General features: G+C 42.1%; 2 long non-coding RNA genes and 1 pseudogene across 2 annotated transcripts in view; 2 read left to right on the top strand and 1 right to left on the bottom strand.

Annotated features, from left to right (window-relative positions):
- Positions 1-27,749, top strand: part of LOC139996508 (uncharacterized) — a 289,415-nt gene that overhangs the window by 218,957 nt on the left and 42,709 nt on the right. The gene's annotated exons all lie outside the window — the stretch shown is intronic.
- Positions 950-27,468, top strand: LOC141445939 (uncharacterized). The gene is made up of 3 exons (XR_012453422.1): positions 950-1,365; positions 3,474-3,665; positions 27,090-27,468. It is a non-coding gene; the product is annotated as an uncharacterized lncRNA (long non-coding RNA).
- On the bottom strand, positions 12,527-16,335 carry LOC139996667 (uncharacterized; annotated as a pseudogene).

Here is a 27,749-nt window from a genome sequence, read left to right on the forward strand (position 1 = left end):
TTTCTCTTATTTTTCCACGTAAAATAACTTCCGTCTGCTTAGTCGGTAACTAACCAAATTTACATGTTTCAAACAGATTTCCAAGATCAATTTTCTCAAAAACAAAGTCTGTTATTCCTTCCTTGTTTTTTTTCGTACAAAACTGTTTTTCGTTTGTTGATGTTATGTGACCGGACCTTATGTTTCACATATTCTAACATACTGTATTCATATAAAAATTCGCAGTATAATAATCGTTATTTTCGATATTAAAATCATTATTAAATATTCGTTTAATTAATCTTACAATTGTGATAGAATTATGAAAAGCTAACAAAAGAATCATGTCTAGATTTTACAAGCATGTCACGAATTATATATATACATATATATGTAATGTTGTAATATTTTTGGAAATCAAGCGATCGATTTGTGAAAACTCAAGAATCGATTTTCTAAGTCTTCTCTTTCTCCTTCTAGCTCTTAACTTGCTTTTTTTCTTTGTTCAATCTTCGCTTCTCGAAGTCCTGTTTTATTTTCTATCCCAAGTCCCCGTCCTTCTCTATTTATATCGTTCGACCGACTCCCAGTAAACACGGGGAAACTCAAACCGTCGGTTGGTGATCTAAATTCTATAGAATTTACACACATATATATAATGTTTATTGCCCAACAAAAATATAAATTACATATGTGTATTCACAATAAACAATGAATTTCTGTTTGAAAATGGTTTTGGTAAAAGTACTCTTACGCTCGATGGTACGACGTAGCCATACCATATTTTGTGTTGGGTTTACATTTTTAACATTACAGTTTGTAATTTAATTTAAGCCGTTCAAAAACGGTACTTTTATACGATATTGTCTTTTCTTTCTTTTTCTGTCCTGAAAACTTTGTCGCAAAACAGGACAGATCGGTGGCCTACTTTTAGTTCCTGCGGGACTGAGTGATCGGTGGGCGCAGGAGGGGCGGAGGGAGCGTGCCACGAACTGATTTTTACGCAGTGATCACGTACAGGTAGCGCCTATAGTCTCGAAGCGTAGCCAATCACTGAGCAATACTAATCCGTCGTCGTCACTATATAAGCGATCGCCGTAGAGCTCGAAAACGTTCACTCGTCATTCGTATCCTGTACGTAGAAGAGTACGCGTTGTACAACAATTTACTGAAAGTTTTAATTTTTTTATCTAGAAAATTAACTTATTAAGTTTCTATAAAAAGAAATTGATTTAACGTAGATAGATATTTTATACATAAATGTTTATAAAATGAAAAGATATTCGTACGCGTATTAGCTTTGTGTAAATAATTGTAACATAAAATTTGTTCAATAATAGACAGGGTAATGCAGTAACCGGACAGAAAATTATTCTACATATAAAGGCAAGTCATGAAAACAAATAAATTTAATCTTCTTATTTTAGGTAGCTTTTTATTTCTATTACATTTTTGGTTTCTATACCAGGTATGTAAATATGAAACCGGAATTATTGTATAGAAAATACACGTTTATTGTATGAAAATGATTAAAAATATTTTATTCGAAGTATTGCCCATCGCTAGCTATACATTTTCCCCACCTGTCTGGCAATTGGTGGATGCCACGCCAAAAAAGCTGTCGCTCTTTTTTTGAGGCAAACCAGTCATCGAGCCATTTTCGTACATTTTCGTAAGAAGTGAAGTGCTGGTCAGAAAGTGCGTGTCCCATCGATGCAAATAAATAATAATCGGACGGAGCTAAGTCTGGTGAGTAAGCCGCGTGTGAAAGTATTTCTCAACTGAACGCTTCGATCGTTTCCTTGACCGGTTTTGCTGTATGAGATGGTGCCATGGTGTCATGAAGCAAAATTACTTTGTGTTGCCTTTTTTGATATTCTGGTCGTTTTTCACGCAATGCTTGATTCAAATCGATCGTTTATTGTCGGTAGCGCTCAGTATTAACGGTTTCGCCAGGTTTTAACAGCTCATAACAGATCATACCCTTCTGATCCCACCAAACACAGAGCATTGTCTTCCGTCCATAGCGATTTGGTCTTGTAGTCGATGTCGGTGGTTCGCCTGGAACTACCCATGATCTTTTACGCTTAGGATTCTTAAAATATATCCACCATTTTCATCGCTAGTCACAATTCGTTGGAGAAATGACTTTCTTTTGTATCTGGCGAGCAGCATTTCGCAAGTGGTTTTTCGGTTTTCCTGCTGTCTTTCATTCGGTTCATGTGGAACCCATTTTCCCACCTTCTGGATCTTTCCCATGGCTTTCAAACGTATGAAGACGGCTTCTCGTGTCACGTTTAATTGATCAGCGAGTTGTTGTTGCGTTTGAGCGTCATCCTCGTCCAACGATGCTTGCAATTCTCTTTCTTGAAACTTTTTGGGTGGTCTTCCACGTTATTCGTTCCTCGCGTCAAAATTGCCACTTCTGATTTTTTTAAACCACTCAAAGCACTGTGATTTACCAAGAGCATGCTCACCGTAAGCTTCGACAAGCGTTCGATGCGATTCTGCAGCAGTTTTCTTCAAATAGTAACAGAAAATCAATGCTGTCCGCAAATCGTAGTTTCCAGGCACAAAATTCGACATGTTCAACGCTATTACAAACTATGCTGTTGTATGAAACTTGTATTGTTCTGAGTCGAAAATGTTTGTGAGATGTCAACAAAGACTTTTGGCATCAATGACGCAGTATAGTGGTAACTACATTATCAGCTAGGGCCATCTATAGGCAAATTCCGGTTTCATACGTACATACCTGATATACATAACATGTAGAAAACCTGTAGAAATCTTGTCGTATTGAACTACATAACTTTTGTATTTTCTCCGGTAACAATTTCGTCCTAATGTCCATAACTATATTCCGAGCTATGAAAAATAAGCGGTCACTAGCTGTTTGTGCTAGTCGTTCGATTTTTGTCAAGCCGATTCGAAGTTAGACTGTTCGCTCATGCTAATACAGTGCCAAGCAGAAGTATTGACACAGCCAGGATCTTCGTACAAAATTTTTTGTAAATCTGTAGAGGAAAGAATTCTCTATTTAATCTTTTTGTAAAATATAGCTTTCAACTCTAAAGCTTAAGTATAACATGAATCATGAAGTTTTGAAATGGTTATAATAAAGAAAAAACATAAAATACATGCTCCTGTACAATGAGGTTTGAAAAACATTGATCGATGAACCGTTGAACTCATAAAGTGGAAAATCATCCAGCAGAGTTTTCGTGTAATAATTTTTCTTTTTTTTAATTTTCGTCTCGTTCACCATTATCGTAATCAGATAAATTTTGCTCATTAGATAAATATTCGAATTCGCTAGGAGAAGAAAGGCAATTTCCTGAAAATACACGTATTTTCATTTTTTTTTTTTTTTTTTACTTAATTCAGTTAATTTGCTTAATTTCAGTTGAGCAGCGTTATGTAAAAAATAATGTTTTTACATAACAAACGATAATGCTTAGACTTGTCACGACTTCGAAATGATTCCTGTCTAGATGAGCTGTCGAACTATTACAAGCAGCAGGTGCTGCTCGAGCTCACTGTTCACGAGGCCTCTGTCGCAGAAGGTTGTCACTCAAGGCGAAGAGAGGACAGTCACCGGCCACATGTCCGCAGCAAGAGCACCGACGGCCGCCGGACTATCGCCAACGTTTCGCGATACAACAGCTACTCCAGCGACGACGAAGGTAGGCCTGAGTTGTGGCCTCTCCGACACGGGCCGATCCTGGGACCATATTCCTTTCAGTACACGTATAAGCTACTTTGGAATGTTTGATTTAACTTTGTACGTTGACTTTATATAATTCGGTAAATCAGTTTGGGACCGAATTTTACGATTAACCAGAAAAATTGTTCAGCCTGGTTCATTACCAAATTTAGGTCGTATACCTGTTGAAAGATCTTTTTAACGCCCAGTTTGCTAATTGTATCGTAAACAATATATCGAGTTAAGAATTTTTGGACCATTTATACACAATTGTTCATAAATATGCCCACGAACGTGCCGCGTCTACTGACTGAAAGAATTCTAAGTAGATAGTTGGACTGTACCAAGTAAGATAGCAAACTCTAACCAGTATAACCGCCCTAACACGGTCGACGCATTCACGCGTGTGTTCTGCGAAATAAGCCTTAAAACGAATAAGACGCTTCTGTATTGTATTGCACGAGTCGATAGTATGGTGTTAGAGATACGTTAACGAAGAACGAACGGAAACGCTGATCGAGCATGAAACCAACGATTTATACTTTTTCTACGTACCAGTTTTCGGATAAAGTGCCTCGAATCAATTTGAGAGTCGAATCAATCCGTATGTATCACGAATCCTGTTACACTTTCATTAAAATTACTTTAATCATCTTCTTGAAAACTAACACAAGTACGAACGCACGAACGAATTGAAATGAAACGAGAAAAAGAAGCGCGTACGTTTTAGCGACATTTCGCGATCGAGACCGAGCGGACATCACTACTACAACCTTCGGAATTTCCTCGTCTGTGCTCTCTTAACTTTCTCTAACTGTTCTTCTCTCTATCGCCAAGTTGCCCCTCGTCTAGGGGTAGATCAAATTTGTAGATAGCAAGGAACTTTAAGAAAGGTGAAAGGAAACCGAAAAATAGACACAAAAAGATAGAACAAGAGGCGTAAGAAAAGAGCAGAATCTGCAAACATTTTCTCCGTGGGACTCCTCCTCTTTGCTGCTGTTGGGATTGGGCTGACTTGTGAATGGGAACGATTAAGAGCTTTCGGATTTAACTAACCGGCCATTACGACTTAACGCTCGCGCTATAGCCGTACTACTTTGCAAAATGTAGGTCAGCATGGCATTTCGAGGATTATATCGCTAACACTATCGTAGAGGCGTTCGATTGTGGTCGCCGTTCAAATTTCAGCTCGTAAAACGTGTTTTTGTCGTCGAGCGATCGAGAACAAGATAGCAACAAATCCGTGAAGGATCTGCTGGTGAATTTCGAGAGGAAGTCTCGACAGGTTCAAAGACAGGAATAGGGTAGGTACCAGGAAGTGAAAGACCGTGGAGTGTTCAGAGACTCTGAGGCTTTGCTGTACGATACGGGCAGCGATCTGGATCAGCGTGAGAGAAATGAAGACGCGCGGGACGAGAGGACCCTATAAATCGATCAAATTGTACCAGAGCCTATCAACGACCGTAGAATGTATACCGATACGACGAGGAAGAAGGAGGACGTCTCCTTTAGACGTAAGAAAGGATCATCCTCTAAGAAGAGCGAGAGCGATCAAACTATACCTACGGAGGATGTAGACATCCCATCGAATCCCAGTTGCGCTAAGTTAAGCGTCACGGAATCTCTGTTGTCTGACGGCGATCGTTTCTCCGAAGAAAGCGGTACCACGAGTCCCACCGTGAAACAAGAGGATATCAGTCCCGAAGAACACTATCTGCCCATGACTCCTAGGAAAGCTATATTGCATTCAAACGACGACAGACCGAATCCAAAGATAATGGAGAGCCTGTCTGCCAATTTGGACCACGAGGAATGTTCGTACGTGGAGATTGCGCAGAACGGTATGATCCATTCCCTTTTGTCGCCCACCGACGAAAGTAGGAAACAGGATTACGGCGATTGTTCTACCTTGGACACGCCTCGTTACGAGTTTGTCTATGTTTCTGACAACAAAATGAGCCAGTGTACATGGGGGTGAGTCAGTTGTCGGGAAAGAAGGAACAGGACGGTGGAAAGGTGTCCCTTTCAAAGAGAAACGACGATTCGACATATTCGAGGACGACCAATCTCCCTGATATTTTAACAGCCTTCAAGTCCGATAGTTCGGATGCCAATGAATCCTCAAAGGATCTCGATTCGATCGACGCTCCACGGCATCCTAGGTTCAGTCTGTCGGATACTTTCAGGTCCGCCTCCGTTGGACGATTTGGACTCTTTGGACATGCAAAAATCTTTAGAAATCAAAAAGGTCTTCGTAAATAGCGGTGACGAAGGATAACACCTCGGGCAGAGACTTTCCGAAGTCGTTGGGTCAGATCGAGACCCATAGGCCTCCGTCGAGATTTTCGGACGCTACCATCAGCTCCACTTTTAGAGACATTAGAATCTTTTTGAAGAGCGCGTCCGGAAGCGACTCGGTGGAACTGAGAATGCCCGAAGTGGAAGCGCGACACAGATAATTGAAAACCAGACCAGTCAGCGAAGTGTGCGGAGTTCTTGACAGCTTAGACGAATTGGAGTCCCTCGGAAGCCGCTTCGACGGAGCTAGTATCGACTTGGATTCAGTATCTGGAGGGATTGCAGGCTCGCGACATCTTCAACATCGACTTGTATACGAAAGATCTCAGTTACAATAGCATTTACAGATTCAACGAGAACACGATGGTAGTGGACAAGCTGCAGAAGACCACCAACCGCGATCTGTCGAGGCAAGCGAACTTGGGCTTCGATAATCTTGACCAATCTCTAAGGAATGGCGCAGCGAACCAAGTGGGATCGGCGAGTAGCTTGCCTTCGATGAGTAGCTTGCTCCTCCTTCTCATCAGCACTTGCAATCCTTCATCGGGGATGCTCATTGCGAAAATATTTCGAGCTTTTCTCCGGAGATATTGAACTGAGAAATTCACCGGCGATCCGATCGAACAACCAATCGCGAGACAATTCGCACGGTCTTCAGTTAGGATCTCAAAATGATCTGCTTACGGTTTCTCATAGCAGAGACTCTAGTTACTCTCTGCCCTATGGAGCCACTTCGGTCTGACTTATATGGCTTCTCAGAGAGCTGCCAGCGCCCAGCCCTCCATGCACTCTCCTATGGGTTCGATATCCTTAGAAAACCACGGGAGTAGTTTGGTCGGCAACATGATGCAAAACGCGAGTCCCTACTCCGATCTACGGTTTCAAAGTCATTCGAGGTCGGCCAGTCAGGATTCCAGTCACTATCAAACTTCGATCCCACACCTCAATCGTATCTGCCAGGCGTGCCATATCTACAGAACGAGCAGTCAGGCGCTCCTTACTACTACTCCGATCTCCAAGGTAGCGTAAACGCCGTAGATACCGCCGAGTCGATGAAGCCGATCGGTCATTCTTCCAGATTGCCTCAACTAAACAATCACAGAGACGACGCTTCCGCGTTAAACAAGAGGAACGATATAGAGCGTATAGTAAATCCAATTTCCAGGCAAATGCCCAGACAGATTCAAGTGGATGACGTAGACGAGGCTAGGCGAATAGCAGCCGAACTCAGGAAAACGACTTGTCAACTGTTGGGCGACAACAAAGTCGATCTCGTGGACAAGAACTTTTACGAAGCCGATACTTTGAGCAGGGTAAAATCTACCGAGCCTCTGCCTAATATCTCGTCGGCAGAGATTAGCACGAGGAATCTGTATCCGCATGGCTTTCGCGATAAGTCGAACAGCCAAGTTGGTGCTTGGAACGGAGACGTCCCATCGAAGGTCTAGATCCTTAGAGGGCCTTTTGGCAGACGTCGTGCTTCAGAATCTGGTGGAACAGAGGGACAGAAACAATCGAGTGGCAACGGTTCCGCCGACTCAGATTGAGGAAGAAGCGCCGCAGAACATGGGTGGCATCGATAGCGATTCTACGTCGAACATCTTCAACGTCGATGATGAATCACTCGTGGTGCCACCTACGTGAACGGCAGCGTGATCTTGCGACGAGAGAACTTCGGACAGGTCACGCGTGAAACGTCGAGCCAGCAAGGAACAGGAGAGAGACGAGATTTTCGACGATCTGACGTACGAGAGTCTATACGATCTGACGGACGCGCAAAACGAGACTTACCGCAAAGCCACCGCTGAGGATATGGATGATTTCTTAGAGGAAGGCAACCTTGCCCCGGTTCACTCGATCTCGCTCGATCTCGATTTCGTTGTATGTTGCACTTTGTCGCGAGTTCAATAGCACTAACAATCGATGAACGTAATAACCAAGTATCTTTCTCCCGACCGAGCTTAAAATACTCGCTTTCTTAATGCTTGATGAATTGTTCCGCGCGATAAGCGTATCTTGCTAAACCAATTAAATCGACGTTGACACAAATTCGATCGTAGCACGTCGGATATCGATCATCGTTGGCTAGAACGTGTTGAAATATCGACGAGTACCTAGGCTGAGACTTTTTAATCCATCAATCCGCAGGATTCATATCGGTTTTTAACGGATTCATTCTTCTAACTGTAAAATGTTTCAGTTTCGCCTACTTCGGCGTATTAGGCGCATTTCGAACGATGGTACTTCTCGATACGTTACAGAATATTTTATTAGCATACTGCACGTCTGCGTCAATGTCAGCTTTTCCGTGTTTACAACGAGAGATGAAACGGTTTAATCCTTGCATCGCCAACACTTCGATCGCTCTATTCGTTTCGCATTATCCTTCGTATGCGTTGTACCTTTTGTTTTTTATCTGAAATATCCATTAATTTCCCGACATTTTAAACGACATTGTCCACCTTGAATATTTTATATAGTTTTCTTCTATATTACACTGAATTTATTTTTCATCGATCAAACGATCGACTTAATTACGACCAGCGACGGTCGATGTTGGCCGCGTTTTTCAGCAAAATATCCTGCCTTGTTTCTTCTTATCAATAGAACTGTTTTAAACGTGCTTCTTCCGTTAGGAGAAACTATGAAATTACCGTAGTATCCAGGCCATCCGTTACGAAATAAATCTTTCGATGACTATTTCCGATCGCATACGACTTTTGGTCTTGTTTCACGGTTTCTCGGTTATTTTCTGAATTACCGTTCGCCGCGACGGATGTTCTTCGTCGAAGCGATTTCCGTTCTGTCAAGGGAGAAACAAAGAATGTCGTACACAAACCATAATCGGTAAATAACAAATCTATTTGTTACGAAGGATCGGAACGAGAACAAAAATGAACGAGGCATGGTTGAAAAAGTTCCCTCGGTTCGCGTCACTACATGAACATTCCGGATGTATCGTCGTGCGACGAATTTAGTCGACTTACGAGCGTTCCGTTCTCGATCGTAATAACGAGCGGGACGAGTTTTAGGAAAACTATTCGATGGTTAATATTGCTCGGTTTACGCGTTTATTAATTTGTATCCTGATATCAGAGGAAAGCTTGCTTTATTCGATACGAACATACGGTACTCGAATTTAGACTACGTTCAGACATCTTGAATAACATGGAAAAATTCTAATATAATATAAACGGGCATTAACAACAAATATCGATATATCAAACGCATAGATAGAAATAATCAACGTGCTCCAAAAAGCTAACAGAAGCAAAATATTATTATTCGAATGGAACAACAGCATCAGATGTGTTGATCCAGCCGAATGCCTGCCCTTACGCACAGCTAATGACAACAAAAATCAACAATCATCGGCTAGTCTCACAGTTCCTCTCTTCCAGACCAGGCACTGCTCCATCGTCTAGTTATTCAAAGCACAATCGAATCCACGCATGACGCACAATTATCCAGCGGACAGCCAACAGCAGCGGCGGCGACGAAACGGCGACGGTGACGCGATGGCGATGGTGACGGCGACGGCGATGGTAGTAACAACGGCAGCAGCAGACCGATAAACAATCGAAATATCAGGACTTTTATTCGCTGTGGAAAGCTGTCGCCCTTCCCAGCCATTGAAACCCAATTGGAATACCCACTGTGAGGTAAATAAAAGACGGTTACCTGCGATTAGATATTGGGAATTGGAGCGGTCCTTGAATCGACGTCGACGACGGGACAGAATGCACGCGAGCATATACACGGGCAGATCGAACCAGAAGCCGCACACGACACGACACGACACTCGCCACTCAGTCAGCCGGTGCCGTTCCGGACGGCACCACGCGTCATTCTCTCGCCTCGCTACTCCAATCCATTTTCCATGTCGATCGAGATCTCCCGCGAGCTTCACCGCATTCTACGAAGTTCAGTCTCGCGTAATTCTTTCTCTATTCTTTCCCATCTTCTTCTTCCGGAGGATTTTTCGTCTTGGAACAGTTTATAGGTAGTTTTGTGAGTTCCGAGAATCTTGCCTTTTGGCAATCTGTGAACGTTGGCAGGTTTTCCAACAGATATATGCGAACAGTTTTGGAATTTTCCTGATTCTTTTTTGAAAACAGTAAGAGATTGTCTTTCTCTTTAAAGTTTCATTTCCCTGCGTGCTATGATTATCGAAAGGCTGAATCGAAGTAAACATTAATAATTTCTGTGGTAAATTTGTTAACTAAATATCGATCTAAACTTAGACTTTCATAAAAATTTCATCTTTCCGCTTTGATGCGATAAGAGCGACACTTAAAAGCGACAGTTAAAAGCGACGTAATTATTGAAATTATTGAAATACGCGTATGATGGAAATGTTGGGTCCGAGGAATGTTACGTTTCGTTTAGAAATTCGGTAAAACAGATTGGAAAGCGCTGAAAATCCAACTGAATCGGGAATATTTGCCGAATAACGTCGGCAACGTTTACGAGCTACTAACGATGAACCGCATGAATTCCGTTTTTTAAACACAATATTAGCGACATCGTAAATTTTATTCCGATTACCATCGATTTTAATCGCGATTTGATTAAACTTTAGATGAAATATAAGAAAATGAAAATTAACCTCAACGATCGGAGAGTGAAATTCTCTTTTCTCATACATTGTCCATCTTTTAAGTATATTTTATTCGTTGCAGATTTTTCATATATTCCGAACTTGAGTCTCTCAAGATACCAGCGCGGTTAATTTGCCAAAATTCGTTTCTTTCTTTTCTTCGAATTACCTGGCATCGTCCGTTGTGATCATTAGCCAGCGACCTACAGTTTTGTTGGATTGTAGTTTTAAATCTTAGACCCGCTGGCATAGGTGAACGTTAGTGTTTAAACAAGTATCTGCTTGTTTCTTTAAAGTTTGACGAATGGAATTTTTATATATCTTTATATATTCCTACAGAATGAAACAACCAAGACGAACAATGTTCTTTTATCATCTAAAATGCTATAATTATTAAGTTCAAAGTTCTTGTATGAAGACTTTAACGTTGAACTGAAAGAAGTGCACGATATTCGTTGCTAACTTTAACAAAACTTTAAACTTTAAAAGGTTCGTTCGAGGAATTTCTAAGCATAAAGAAATTAAAAAGATAAAAAAAGTTTGTTTAAACATTTTCTAATACGAAAAATTAACGTTAAATTAGAAAAGAAGAAATTAAACAACGTGAAGTTTCGAAGAGTTCAATAACAACGTGATACAATGAGAAAATTGGACGAAGATTAGACGCGTCAATGAGGAAGGACGAATTTCGTGCAATAAACCCGTCGCCAAAAAATCATTCGTGGCTAGGAGATCGCAGCGTAACAAAACGAGGAAGGAAGTTAAAAAGTTCTTCCGCGAAATTATATTGAATCTGTGGGAGAGGGATGAGCGAACTCCGGCACGCGTAACAACCTAACAAGCGTTATAGGCGCACGCAAGACTTTGATCGATGAGTCGATTAAGATTTGCAACCGCGTGCGCTTGCGCTTGTACAGTATGAACGAGTAGAAAACGTTCTTGTCATAAAGCGAATTATGCTGGCATCGATTCTCTGTTTTTCCCTTGTTGCTCCTTAGATATTTAGGTATTTTTTGTTAGCCGAGCGACTCTGATACTCGTTTAGTAATCTTGACAGGATTTTTCCATTTTAGCGTGTATTGGGATTTGAAACAACAGACTTCAGAATTTCAATCTATTACGAAGTAAAATTTCCGGGCTGAAATTATTTACGGAATAACGGGACCGCTTGGGAACTAAGATTACAAATCTGTTTCAAACTGCAATGCTGGCGCATTCGCTTTTAAAATATTCAAATAAAAGAAAATATCCATTTTCATTAGACAGTGCAGAAAAGTCGGATACCTTCTTCATATTTCAAAACAAATATCGATAAATATGCAGTTAATAAACTTTGTTCCAAGTCTTACTTCCGTTGAGGTTTATTTTAGCAAATTTATTGAAAATTTTGCTATCTACGATACGGGGAATTTGTGAAAATATCGGATATCGACAAATTATTTGCGTTGTTAAGCGATATAAACAGTGATACTGATATAACTCCATGTAAAGACAACCATTTAACTTTCTGAATCATCGTGCGATATATTTTCTATTCATAGATAGCCTAAGAACGAAGATGTTGAATTTAGTAAAAATCGATTATTTCGTGTCCAAGAAATGTGTTTACGCGTTTTACACGAATTGTATTTAAAGATATCAAAAGATTACGACGTGATGTAGGAGAGAATGTAAATTAGTAAGCTAATTAGTAAGCTGTCAGTAAAAATATCAAAGAGGACTCGTATATTGTACTTGGAGATATGAGTGGATCTGTCAAAGTCATGTCTTTTAGTTTAATAGAGGGAGGACCACTTAAACAAGAACCTCAATGTGATAGTTTATTTATTCGCTATGAATCTGTTCTCAAGGTAAATAATTTATCTTCAGAAACTTGTCATCGGTGTAACGTATGTTAAGTGTGCGCAAGAACCGAAACTCACAAAAAATCACAGTCGTGTCACATGTAACGTGATACTTCATTGTGACAAAATATTTAATATGAAAGGAAAGATAAAGCCAGAAAATATGATTGGAGAGTAAGTCCATTTAAAAAAATTTAAGACACAATGCTGGATACATTAAAGTTTTGTATCTCGCGAATTATTACACAATAGTGATAATAAGTCAAATCTAATAAAATTTAGTTTTCATTAAAAAGTCGTACCAGAACAATTATTTATTAATTCATAAAAAGATACGTATAAATAAGAAAAAATGGTAAAATTTGATTAGTACAATAAAAATAATATATGCCTATGATCATTCTAAAATATAAAAAATGAAGTAGTCTTACGTTCATTGATATATTAAGAACACATACATATTTTAATGATAGTTGCAATGTAACATCATTTCTATATTACGTGCAAGGTATGACAAGTACTCTTGCTCTAAGGCACAATATGAAATCAATAACATTCAGTTTAACAAATTATACCTTTTATTCGGGTTTCATCATGGAATAACGTGGTGGCGTCTTCCAAATTGCACTGGACGTGCGTTTTAATCTACTCCTATCTACATTTTGAAACATTTCAGTTAAATTCGGTGTGCACTTTCTACTATCAAAGAATTTATGGACTGCTTTCTCTGGAATGTATCGTTGCATTGCAAGTTGATTTTTACGTATGTGCGCTAAAATTGATAAAAATTCGAATACTTTATGCGCTCTAATGTTTATTAACTCATTAAGTGAAACAATACTTACATTGTGCCCAATGTGGAATTGTATGCTTTATTCTCGATTCATCATTTGATTCATTGTCGTCAGATTCACTATTCAAAACGTAAGTGGTTCGACCATGCTGTTTGGAGCCATATTTTGTCTAAAATATTGAATGAACAATAGCTTGTGCTTTTATAACAGAAGAATACTTTGATATCGTTTGCAATGTTACCTGTGATGTAAGCATCTGATGCTTAGCTTTCATTACTTCAGCTGCAGCTTGTCGTTCAACTCTTAATTCGACTTCTTTTAGTCTTTCAGCTTTCTGTTCTCGACGTCTTTGTTCAGCTAATATTCGCTCCGCTTCTTCTTGTTCTTTTAAACGTTGTAAAAGCTGTTGCTCTTCTTCTTTTCTTCTTTCTTCCTTTTCCTGCGAATTAATCCAACTGTAACTTAATTTTCTATACTATATAAAAATCAATATCTTTTTCGGTATCCTTATTTTTGTACACATTCATCTTTTAAATTATCAATTTTATACTTGAACTCGTTGTAATTGAGCTATACGTTTTTTCTTCCTTTTTTGACGCTGTCTCTTTTGCATTTGTTTTGCTAAATGTGACTTTCGTGCTAATTTATAAACAATCGCTTTCTCTGCAGTGTTTGCATTTTCCGAAGCTTCTGTTTGTGCAGCAGTCCTAGTGTTTTGTTCTAGTTATTCTAGTTGGTTCATATCAATATCAACAGCAAGATTTGGAGTGTTCGTGACACAGGATGTTCAAATGCCTCAATTCTTTCTTTTACAGATACCTTGCCATATGGATCGAATAGAGCATTTGACTTATACGTGTTTCTTCTTTTCTGAAATCCTGTGGTTTTATATTCTTTTCCTTCGAAGATGGTTATATTTCATTTTCGCTCGATGTCATAGATCCGTTCTGCCGCTTTTGTCGTTTTTTAATTTCTTGTTTCTTAATAGTCGCTTTAAACTTTTTCACTTCAGGGAATGACTCATTTTCTTCTTTTAGCTGCTGCATCTTCGTGTTTTCACTCTGTGAAAAAGTTTTGTTTCTATTACTATTTTTTGTTGTCATTGAAGACTTTAATGGTTCAATCTTTCCTGGCTGTATTGCATCTTCTCTTATAGAAAGATGATCCTGCGAATGTATCTGTGAACTACCCGCGATCTTCCTTGAAATTGTTTCGCTTAAAATACTTTTTTCTGTTTTACTATGTTTTGTAGGGCCTTGTGTTGTTTCTTCGTCTGAACTACTTCCAACACTTTTCCTTTTCTTAGATCGGCTTTCACGTTTCCTCTAAAAATTTAGAATATATTTAACAACGTTATAATAGAATTTATATACATAATGTACATACATTAAGAAATTAGATTTCAACATATTAATTAACCGATATCAAGTATTATTAAGTACTATATGTAAAGGTTAGTATTGATTAGTAACATAAGATTTGGGGTAAGATTAAAAGTATTAAATTTCATCATAATATAATACAAACATTTATATTACTGTCAAGAATTAACAGCCTTCGTAATTTTGTAGCAAGTGACATTGACTGCTGTTTTTTAATATTAATTACAGCTTTCCTTGAAGTCTCTCTTTTTGCTCGGCCAATTGTTGCTTCCAGCACATCCCCAGTTGTTATATCTTTATTATCTGTTTTATCATGTATTGCAGTAGAATCTGATACTGTATTATCAATGTTGATAATATCATTTTCTGGGATAGTCTCTATACGATGATAACCTTTTTTCTTCAAAACTTTCGGCGTCTCTGTAGTTGAAGGGCCAGAGGCTGATTATGGTATTTCAGCAATTAAACTATGTAAATAATCCACAGTATCTTCAAACTAGTCGTTAATAAATTTGTTAACATCCAAACAATAATTATGTATATTCGATATATCTTTGATAATAATTGCTTTAATCTCATTCTTAAGTATTTAATATATACATTAAACTATACTTTTTAATAATACATACCATAATTTAATATTATGCTTGAAATTATGACATATATAACAATTAATACAAACACATTGTGTTTAGTTCTATTAACTTAGAAGCATATGTAAAATTTTTGTCAAAACAAAAAGAAATATATTTATATGAAACAATAATAAAATAATGAAGTAATTGAATATTTGAATATAGTTGAGAATAGAATCTAGTTTAATTACACATATATACCCTTTTAACAATTCTGTTCTTATCAATGTTATTAAATTTACAGTGAAGATTACAATTACACTAATGTCAATGAATATTAACGTATATGTTTATTATTATACTAAATAGAAATGAAAGTACTGTAATGAAAAATACAATATACTTTAATGGAAATAAAATAAGTAAATAGCGAAAAATTTATTAATATTATTATATAGCATTATATTATATTGTTATAATATTTATTAATATTTACTTACCTGTTACGTTTGCATAAAAACTAAAAAATTTTAAATATAAACTTTTATAACAGAGATAAAACGAGTCACAGAAATTAGTGTCTTTCAATGGCGAAATGTGTTAAAGGAAGGGAAACGATAATCTCCGTTTCGTGACACAAGCGAAACTATGGCTCCTTGAAAGTATTTGTAGCGGCACATGAGCTAGAGGACAATTCAAATCATGTTGTTGTTTTTTGCATTGGAGTACCAATATCGTTAGGACATACATAATAAATAAACTCCGGGCAAAACAATGTCATCGTTACGTGCAACCGTCGAACAAAGACGAATTTAAATTTTCCGATAAGAGTTCAGTTATCGATCAGTATCTACGAATATCTACCGAATATCTACCGAATATCTACCGAGTATCTACCGAGTATCTACCGAGTATCGATCAGTTACCAACGAGTTATCAGCGAGCGATTATACATTGTCTTAGCGAATCCGTTAGTACGAGCGTCTTTGCGAACATTATCTGTAATTATTTATTTAATCATTTAAAAATATACTTGATAATTTCAACAACGAGCAATCTCGTCTAATAAATCTCACGATCAACCATCCTTTACATAAAAGTCCTCTAAATACATAAAAACTTTTCAATTCAATTTGAATCATTGCGTTTAATGCCATCTATTCTCCCGGGCGCGCCATTATTCTCTAGAATTTAAATCGCATCCGATGTAATTTGATTAGTCGAGCAATTATCAATTTCTATAATTGTATCTTCACGTAAAATAGTTTTCTGTTAGCGTCCGCGGTTGTAAAAGTAACGATCAGGTATCGAGATATTTATAGAATGGTGTATCAACTATGAAAAACATTTCTCGCAAAACCAACTTATAGTCTTGGTAGGTTTGTGAGGTACAAAAACGACGTTATTCTAAGCAAACGCTACTTATACGCGATGCAGACGTGTTTAACAACTACGAAAACTGTGTGATTCTATTGGAAAAATTTCCTTATGGAACTTCTATTTGAAAAAACCTGATTGTTTGAATATGTCCGTTCCTTTGTACTAGACAATCAAATATGGCGGTTTATCTAGTTAGGCGAATCAGTAGTAGTCTTATCCCCTTGTACAATTTGTCTAACCCTTAACCTTAACCAATCCCAAGCCCCTGTGGGTTGCGAGTTACGAGTTAGGCCTAAGAAGGTATGTCGTCCATTGATTGCCAATGTGTGTATTTACCAAAGATGGTATTTACTAAGATGTGGATTTATGTCATGTTATTTTTATTGAGAATGCAGAGACGAGGATTTTGAAAGTCGATTGACCGCAGACGTGCTATTCCGAACGTAAAGTAATTTCTGAACTTTTGCCTCTGACTTTTTCAGTGAAAAGACTAAACATTAAATATTAAGACAAAAATAACAATCGGTATTCCGTGTTATTAAACCTAATCAGTTTAGTCAAGACAACATTTTCACTACAACGCAATTGGTGATTTTCAAAACTCGATATTATAAATTTCATTAATATAATAATAATAAGTAATAACTTTAAATAAGTAATAATAACGTTGTATTGTTGTATATACATGTGATTAATGTTACACATATCGTATGTATGTACGTAATATGTCATATTATATAGATTATAAATCTTTACTATAACTTAACACAATTATTTGTTTACTATATTTACAATTTGATTACTGGAAAGTATATAATATGTTTTAAAATCGGTAATAAAGTTGTATAAATATAATATGTTTAATGAATTTTTGTAGAAAGTTTTATTTATTATTAATGAAGCTGAAACAAATTCCATATCTAAATCATTTTGTCAATTTCATTATTCATTATCACATCAAAGCATGTGTTTTTGTAAATCATATTATAATGTTCCCATCTATGAATAAAAGCTTCACTAAAACTTTCTTATAGAAACGCATACATTTCTCTTAATTGTGCTTATATTCCTAAAAGTAAACTTTTGGGAAAAATAGCAATTTCTTTAATATGTAAAATTAAAAATTTTATTGTTACTATGAATTTGAATATAAATAATATGAAGTCTACAAACCACTATAAAAGTTTATTAAGTTAATGTTTTTAAAGCTTTGTGGAACTTCAATTTATAATTTAATCGGTTAAAAAGTATTGGTACAATTTGTACATTATATAACTTTAAATATTGAGAAAAATAGAGATGGTAAAATGGAAAATACAAATTTAGAAATGTAAACTAAATGTATGACTCAGGTTATGAACTATTATTAATAAAAACGTTTACATTTTAAGAGATTATTATATTACAATCATATAAAGTATATGATTTTTTAAATTGCACAAATTCTTCTTACAAACTAATATATGTCATAAACTACATATAATGTTCATATTTTCATGCATTTAATAACAATAAGTAATATATCACAAAAAATGTTAAATACTAAATACATATTTAAGGAACACGATTTTAAAGAATAAAATATTTATAATTTATAACATACTTATGTAGATACATGTAAATAATATATATATATAAATAAATAATAAATATAACATTTCAGTGTACATCAAATTTATAATAAACAGTTTTAGAACGCCTGCGTTCTTGTAATAAATAAATTTTTTTATTTTTTGTACATCTAGTGATTAATAGGCCTTTTCTATTGCTTTTGAATTTAAAAAATCTTATGATTTATATACTTTAAAAACTTTTATATTCATGGTAAAAATATCGTGTATTTATTTTATTGTACACCTACTATTATTTGTTGTTTCGTTTAATTCTAATTTGATAGAATTGCTTGAGAAACCTGTATTGCTTTAAGCATAAAGTTGTAATACTTCTTCCTCAAAAGTAGCATCCAATAGGATAGCAATACCTTTTGTTTCTGCTTTCAAAAAATTTTTGGAATATGCTTTTAGATACTTCCCATAAAGCTCGATTTTCTTTCAGCACGTCAATAAGTGGTTGTACCATTGGATATAATGTAGAAAGATTACTAAGAAACAAAATAGCGAAACAAATTATATGGAAGACTAAAATTAATTAAATAAAGGGAAAGGTTTATAATCTATAATCTATATTCTACTGTCTTCACGAAACATCACTATCTTTTTCAATTAAGAAAATATTATCTTTTACAAAAATACTATTCTTCCTTTTAATTATACTCGTTATAAAAAATAAATCTTAGATCCGATTTTTTGACTTTAAACGTATATTAAAAATAAAAGTGTATACATATATTGTAGAAAGACAGTTTCTTTTAAAATATACTTATGTAAAACGTGGAAAGACTATATTTGCAATGAATTGAACTTGTAGGTCTGGTATAGATGCTCGTTCTCTATCCATCATTTCTATGTGGGAATTACACATACTTTTTTCTAAATCTGCTTGTGAAAAAATTCATCATAAATTTGTTCCTAACGCAAAGTCAAATAAAAAAAGCACATAAGCTCTTCAATATATTATCGTCTTCGAAATTTATCTAAACTTAGACTTTTACTTACTGCAGTTTTTTTAGAAACTTTCCACTGCTTAGTCTGATCACTAAGATCACAACATGTCACAAGCATATTAAGAAATAATCTCTTTCGTTCAGTCATTTTGGTCAAATTTACTTCTAACCATCTCTTCCTGTTTTTCTATCGTTCGAAAGTGGCATGCTAAGTCAGTTGCAAGTATATTATTTTTCAGTAGATCTAATGCTTCGCTATACTCTTCATTATTAACGTTTTCAAATATATTGCACCCTTCTTTATCTAAAATGCACATGGTCTGTGCAAAATGATGTCTCTGTTAAATGAAAGAACGATAAGTTATATTTGTTATCACATTTATGTTCAACTTTTTGTTCTTATTTCTGTATTCAGAGGTAGGATCACTGTAGCTATTATTTTATTCTTTAGATAAACCTTTCTCAGCCGAAATACCTTTATCGCACTTTCTTACACGAACTACGGATAAAAACAAAAGAACATCTTAAACCTATCGATTAAATCTATCGATTGTATCTAGAACTATCCTCTAGGTACTATTTATTGTAACTAGCGCATCTCATATGGATGGCGAGCGCGAACTCAAGTTGTCAGTTTCTACATTTTTGTTACGACAGTTTTGTTCTCAAAGCTAATTTACCTCCATTACAGAACTATAAAGACTAGCTGGAACCGTAGAGCGTTTAGTTTTAAATGCATTATTTGTTCCTCTATGATCTATATCATGACATAAACGTGACACTAGAAAAGCTAAAGCTTCCAAATGTGTCGTAATTCTCACTAATAAGATTTAAATTTTGTATTAATAAGAATTCAAAATATGCCACAGAAAATACATGTATCCAGTTATGATATGCTGTGTCTCTGTATCCTTTCTTTACATATAATATAAATCTGTAACATTTGTATAAATTTTATGATTTTACAATCTGCAGGAAAGTAATAGTACACTCAATATTCTGGTTTATGGCTTTTTTTTTTTTTTTTTTTTTTTTTTTTTTTTATCGTGGGGAAATCCTCATGGACACTCGGCGCTGCGTAGCAACGACCGTGTAGTGTCGGACTCCTACCGACTAAAACCCCACGGTGGTCATCCCGACGTTCGGAGGTGCACCCGGGGTCTCTTGCGAATCACTACCGAGTGCAGCCTCGTCGTCTATCTCCCTGCCGTTGTAGTTGTCTAGGGAGGCATCCCGGCTTGAGTTGGGAAGCTAGGGGGAACCACTCCTCCTAGCGCCACGTCCCCTAATCTGGCGCACCCGGGGCAGCGACGGCGGCGCCGCGCCCCTGCGTCGTACGGAGCCCCTGCGACGTTGATGCGATGATCTACTGGGATCGGCTCTTCTCTTCCGGTCCCTCTCTGCCCGCTCCTTTCTCTGCATAACCTCCTCGCAGTAGGCGCGGACAGCGTTAAACTCCCGGGGCCCTCGGAGCATGGCCTCAACGACCGCTTCCGGAGCCAACCTCTCGCCGATGTCGAGCTGCAGGACGCGCCGCGGTTCCGCCCACGCTGGACAGAACTCCAGCGTGTGCTGTGCCGTGTCCTCCTCTTCCCCGCAGTGGTGACAGGTGGACGTCACCTCCCGCCCGATCTTCAGCAGGTACTCACCGAAGACCCCGTGTCCGGCGAGCATCTGTGTCGTCCTGAAGGTGAGCGGAACCCCGCCTTGATCTCTCCAAGCCTCCCAATTGGGAAGCACGGCGCGGACGGCTCGGTGTGGCCGCCTGGCGTCCTCCTCCATCAGCTGGGAGCGCCACCGCTCCCAGATCTCCAGCTTTGCCTCTTCCCGGACGTTCGAGGCCGAGAGGCCGCCCAGCGACAGCGCCACCGTCGAAGGCGGTGCCCTCAGGTGTTCATGCACCCGACAGAGCTCGAGGGCCCGCAGCTCGAACGGGGGGGACGCCGCCAGCACTGTCGCCGACTCGTAGGATATTGTTCGATATCCTCTGGCTATTCGGATAGCGATCGTCCTTTGCAGTCTCCTCACCAGGGTACGACTGCGGCGGTTGGCCATCAGGTCTTGGGCCCACACCGGTGCCCCATAGAGGACCCGGGACCGGATCACTCCCTCGTAGAGTCGGCGGACTCCCGACCCTGCTCCGCCTATATTCGGAAGAAGGCCGCACAAGGCGTTGGCTGCAGCCGTCACCCTCGGGACCAGGAGCTCGAAATGTGGTCCGAACGTCCACCGACTGTCGATGGTGAGGCCCAGGTACCTCATACGACACTTCACCGGCACCGCTTCGCCATTTATGGCCACGGACAAACCATCGGGAGGGGATCCCCTGCGGCGGCGGTCGAAGAACCATAGGGCCTCCGACTTGGCCGGCGACACGTTCAATCCCAGTCGCTGAATAGCGTGCACCGCGCATGCCACAGCGTCTTCCGCGAGAATCACGGTCTCACTCCACCACCGTCCCCCGGCTAGTACCAAGGTATCGTCGGCGTAACAGACCAAGCCCGTGCCCGGGGGCATCGGGCATCGAAGGACGGAGTCGTAGGCCGTGATCCACAAGATTGGTCCCAACACCGAACCCTGCGGGACGCCGCGCTCCACGCGCCTTCTCTCTTCCCCGTTCTTCCCAGTGAAGGTGATCCACCTATCGTTTAGGTAGGCTCCGATGACCTCAACCAGGTACGCCGGCACCTCGAAATGTCGCAGAGCCTCCATTATCCTCGCCCAGGGGATAGAGTTGAAGGCATTGCTGACGTCCAGGGAGACCGCTACCGCCGTTCCGTAGCGGGAAACCATGTCCTCCGCCATGCTCCTAACCCGCTTCACAGCATCCACCGTGGAGCGACCCCGGCGAAAGCCGTACTGACTGTCGTGCCATCCGGGAACCCGCCCCGAGATATGGGCCTCCAGACGGGCGGCGATCACCCTCTCGAGGAGCTTCCCGATCTCGTCCAGCAGGCATATCGGCCTGTACGCTGACGGCGACTCCGGCGGACGACCCTCCTTTCGCAGCAGGACCAATCTCGCCATCCGCCATATCCGCGGGTAGATGCCCTCCCTCAGGCATCGGGTAAACAGGTGCCGCACGCGAGGGGCCACCACCTCCATCGTCTCCGCCCAGACTCGGCCCGGAACTCCGTCCGGACCCGGTGCCACATCCCGGGACGCCATCTTCTTAGTCGCCGCGAGAAGCTCCTCCCGAGTGACCTGCAGCTCCTCGCTCCGCTCCGTCGACGTCGTCGCCACCGCTGCTGTTGACGACGTCTCGCCCCCGCCGGAGGAGAGGGACCATCCCGACCGCCCCGCGTCGCTGTCCTGCCGCGGAAACAGCGTCCCGATGACCCTGGCCAGCAGTACCGGATCCATGTTGGCGGTCAGCGAGGGGGCCGCGGGTCGCAACTTCTTCGTTACCACCTTGTACGGCCGCCCCCACGGGTCTGACTCAACCGCCTCGATCAGCTCCTTCCAAGACCGAGCCTTCGCGATCTTGATCTCCCGCTGCAGAGTTCGTCTCGCCTCTCTGTAGACCCCGTAGCAGCGGGAGATCTCCTCCTCGTCGCGCGTCCTTCTACGGCGACGGGCCCTCAGGAATCTTCTGCGTGCCCGTACGCAGCTCGCCCGCAATTCCGCTATCTCCGGCGTCCACCAGTGAACGCTGCGGTTGCGTCCACCGCCCGGGACGGAGCGCGGCATCGAGGCGTCGCACGCCGCGTTCATGTATTCTTGGAGGATCTCCGCCTCTTCGTCGACGCTTCCCAGACTGGTCGTCCCTTGGGCGTCCCAGCTCCACGCCGAGACGATGGCTGCCGCCCGCAGCATCTCCCTGTCCCGCTCCTTCAGGCGCCATCTGGGCGGTTGCGGGCCGGAGCGGCCTGCACCACCTCGGGCGACTTGGTTGTTATTTTCGTCCACGTCCTCCGAGACCACCTCCATAAGTATGTAGAGGTGATCGGACAAGGTCTCGACTCCCTCGGCCACTCTCCAGTCACGGATCCTCGGGTACAGCTTCGAGGTGGCCCACGTGATGTCGACCACGGAGGACCCCCTCCACGCCACGCAGGTGCTCGCCGTACCCTTGTTTACCAGCAGGAGTCCGAGTCCCGCAGCCCAGTCTGTCAGCCATCTTCCTCTGGCGTTCGTCGCGGAGTTCCCCCACTGCGTCGAGTGAGCGTTGAAGTCCCCGAGGACCAGCACCTGACGGGGAAAGCACCTTTTGACGCATTCCCCGACATCGTCCAGAAAATCCCCGAACGCGGCCAGGCCGCTGTTGGGGGAGACGTAGACCGCCACCACCGCTATTCCTGCCCATTCGACCGCGACGTAGCCGCTGCCACGGTCAAGCAGGGCGCCAAAGGCGCCCAGGGTCGGCGTCCAAGTTATGGCCGTCAGTCCGTCCAAATCCCCGATCCAGTTGGGAGCGTCAGGGACGCGATACGGCTCGGCCACTGTCGCGAGGGCGACCTCTCCCTCCCGGATAGTCTGGAGGAGCAGGTCATGCGCCCTTCTCGATCTGCCCAGGTTGCATTGGAGGAGACGGTTAAAATCCCTCAATCACCTCCATGGCCTCCTCCCGGCCATCTGCCGCTGAATGTTCGACGGTGCTCCCCTCTTGCGTTACCTCCGCGGTCGGTTCACGGATCGGTGGCTTCCTCTTAGTTCTCGGCGGAGCACATGCCGCCCCGCACATCCTGTGGTTGGCTGGCGCCCCCAGCGACTCGCATAACGGGCACTTGGGCGCGGAGGCGGGACACCCCCTGGCACGATGCCCGCTACCGCCACACCTGTAGCACAGATGCCCGCGATCCACGTTGGACGTGCAGGTTGCCCGCATGTGCCCCAGCTCCAGGCATTTAAAGCACTGCAAGGGTCTCTTCGGGATAGCCGTGACCTTCGCCGTGGACCATCCCAGAGCTACTTTCCCGTCCCGGGCTAATTTCCGGGCTCCAGCCACTGGGCACCTTACCCATGCAGTCCCAAGGCCGTATCTGGTGGTGCGGATCTCTCCGACCCGCACTTCCGCACTGCCGCATCCCGCCGCTGAGGCCAGCGCCTGCCGCAGCTCCTCCTTAGCGATCGAGATGTCTATCCCGGCTACCCTCAGCTCCGCCGTCCTGTTCGGGGCCGCTACTCTCACCGCGGCCGGATCCAGCACCTCGGCCAGACGCGTCGCCAATCGCGACGCCTTTCCTCTGTCTCTGTCGCCTGGGAGCCGGATAATTATACCCCCGGTCATCGACTTCCTCATTCCGAGGGATTCGACGCCGATCTCCGCAAGCGGGACCTTCTGTCGCGCCGTCGCGAGAACATCGGCGTATGAAGTCTTAACCCCCTCGTTGATAGTCAACGTCACCGCGGACGTACGCGGTGCGCGGGGGAGCCCGGCCGTTTTTGTCGCCTGCGCCGTTCCTTTTTTAGCCACCAGTGCGACGCCCGTCTTCCGTACGCCCGTTACTCGCGACGAAGGAGCAGCGGGCATTCTCTCTTTTTCCTCCTCCTTCCTTGCGGCCCTTTTCTTCCGCTGCCGTCTTTCCACCACCCTCCATTCGCCACCCTCCTGCTCCCTCGGGAGCATTGTGGCTTGGGTGACGCGTGGGACAGCGGGTTGGTCCGCCTTGCGCCGAGGTTCGGGGCTGCGCGGTCTTCGGCCCCCGAACCGTTCCTCGATGGCCCTCATGATGGAGGGACCGAGTTCGCCCATCTTTTTCTCTAGGGCGTCCAGACGCGCGTCTTCTTGCTTCCCCTCCCGCGGAGGGTGGCCGGGCTCAATAGCCCGACCGTTGCACCGCGGGCACTCGTGGGTGCGAGCGGCCAGCCTCGTTTTCTCTTTACGCAAGGCCGCGTTTTCCTCCTCCAACGCGGTCAGCCTTGCTTCCGCGAGCTTGGCGGCCGTGGAGCTACCGCTGTGGACCACCTCAGCCCTCTGTAGGTTAAGCTCCCTCCATGCGGCGGCGACGTAGGCCGCCGCGTTTTTTAGGTCCTTGACACTTGTTCCCTTCAGGTTCGGCGCTGTCGTCGCCACCCGCAAGATCTTAGACACCTGCCTGGTGAACTCGGCGCTCATGTCGGCCGCCGAGCTCATCCGTATGTCCAGCGCCAAATCCACAGAAATCTCCGGGGTCAGCGTCGTCATGCGCCTTCTCTTCCCCCCGGAGACGATCGATCCCAGGGATGACCGGGACGCGGAAGAGGCGACCGAATCCCCGTCATCGGACCTCGTCCGCGCTCTTAGCTCCCTTACCGGCGCGAGGCCCGTTACCGCGGCCGGTGCGAGGAAGACGCCGTCCGCCCCGCCCGTGGTTCTCCGCGATGCTCTTGTTATTCTTCTCGGAGGTTCCTTATGAATCTCCGTACTATTGCCTCCCGCCTCACCAGACGTGAAAACACATCCGGGGGCCTGGCGGTCCACCCCCGAACAGCCGTGGTCGTGAGATGACGACGCAGGTGAGCCCACTTGACTACCCACCGCTGCGCCGGTACTGGGGTATCCCTCCCCTGCACCGTAAACCATTTTCGCTTTTTGGTCGCAATCCATGATGTTTGTCATTGTTGTCGCCGCGGTCATCAACAAAGTCCGTCCTGGTGCCACTCACTCTTTCGCACCCTGTCCCGGTCAAAGCCGGTGCAGGGTGTCGGGGGGCCCCACAAGAAGGTGAGGTGAGTGGTCTTGACAGGCATGGGCCCACCAACTTCTCCGAAACTCTCCGCATCGGATCGGCAAAATTGACGGGCGCCAGAGGCACCGACCAGCTGCCACCCGACTGTAAGAGAGCATCAGATCTATCGGGGTTTCCCGGGACGTGGTCCTACGGCCCGAAAACCCATGCCCGCCTCATGCTCCCCATTCTGGTTTATGGCTGGAGATGAATAAGAAATATATATACTCTATAGAACACACCACATTGAACATACGGAAAATCGTTAATAGAGCATAGGTTATAAAAACACATTTTAATTCATGAATATATTATGAAAATGATGTGTGAAAGTATAAATAAAAGACAATGCAAAATATCATGCAAAATACATCGTGCAGCGAATAAATGATTTATTATTTATAATATTTCATATCTTATTTCTCTTGTAAAATATATATTACGTCTCGACGTATTCAATTCTTTAATATTTTTATACTAAATTGTTGAAACTCTTTTGACTAAATTTATAATTTAATTTTCATAATGTGTAGCTTATTATATATTTTTACATATTTATTATATAATTTATTAAATATTTTATAATTTATATAAATATTAATTCAAAGCTTGAATATTTTTAGAAAAATAATAGTTTCAATGTATTCAATTGTGTCAACCGATGCACTAAAAAAAAAGATTTCGAAAAATCAATCTTTTCGTACAACATGACCAACATGCTTTTCTAATCCTCAACACATTAAATCGATACATATAGATATGATATAGCTGATATATGTTCCCGTTTCGAGTTTATATCACAAGAAGTTTCTTTTTTCTTAAGTTAAGATTACAATAAGTATCTTGAATCTGTTCTTCTGTCTTAATAGTGGAAATACGTAATCGAAGAGGTAGTGTGCAATACAATATAATATGCCCAAATATAGTAGAACCTGCTAAGAGAACCTGCGTCATAGCTAGTGTCGCGGAAAATTCGTGATGAGGAAATAGAAAAAGGAAGAGCTGAGCAATAGCCCAAATTGACTGTCCTTTTATATTTTTATATGCTTTATTCACAAAGGTGGTTAAGTACAATATTAAAATGTTATGAAGTAGCGAAATTACAAAGTATTAAAATGGGTGTTCAAACCGCGACCAAGACTGTGCCCAAGACTAGTCTCGTGGTCGAATGCTCGCAGTTTTATATCAAACTAGTGACTTTGAAAACTTTGATCTGAGTAGCGAACGACTTCCTATCGCGACGTCCACTGTTCGCTTCCGTGTTGGAATCAATCCACTCCCTTACTCTATTAATCTCTCGTACGCTTTCATTGTTTAGCTTGATCAACATGGGATCTCCCTTGCTCGAGACCGTGATTCTCCTCACCATTCTCTCCATGCCGAGTGATAAAATTTCTGAACTCTTCGTCAGGCTCTCCACAAAGTCCTGTTATCGGTCTTCTTCCTTCGTCGGCGGAAGATCCGTCTTCCGTCTCACGAGCATCGCCTCTTCTGCGTTCTGTTACCTTCTTCCTCGTCGTGATCTTCGCCGCCTCTTTCTGTCTCCTTCCCATTCGCTACAAGTCAGCAAGCGGCTTGAAACAGCTGTCAAGAAAACAGCGAAGACTAAATTAAAACAACCCTCGTATACCGAAAAGGTCAAGATGGCGAGCAAAAAGGCTGGACAAATGGCGGTTAAACTACCGAAGAACGTGGTTATATTCCCCGTATAGGGGAATACAAGTTACTGCAATTCGAAAAATTAGTGTTAATGGCCTAGTAGTGGAAACTACGGAGCCAAAAGGCCAGATAGCGTTCAGTAACACCGCTCGAGGTCGCCGCGCTGTGCACAACGCACTGCGTATGTGTGCAGATAAGCGACGGAGCAACGCAAATCTACGTAATAAGCCAGTAATTTTCGCTGACTGAGAGCATTTCCGTTATGGTGTGACAGGAGCACTGACGACAGAGGAGAAGCTCTGAAGGCCGTTATCGCACA

This window comes from Bombus fervidus, chromosome 18, assembly GCF_041682495.2.
Source record: "Bombus fervidus isolate BK054 chromosome 18, iyBomFerv1, whole genome shotgun sequence".
Classification (NCBI taxonomy): Eukaryota; Metazoa; Arthropoda; class Insecta; order Hymenoptera; family Apidae; genus Bombus; species Bombus fervidus.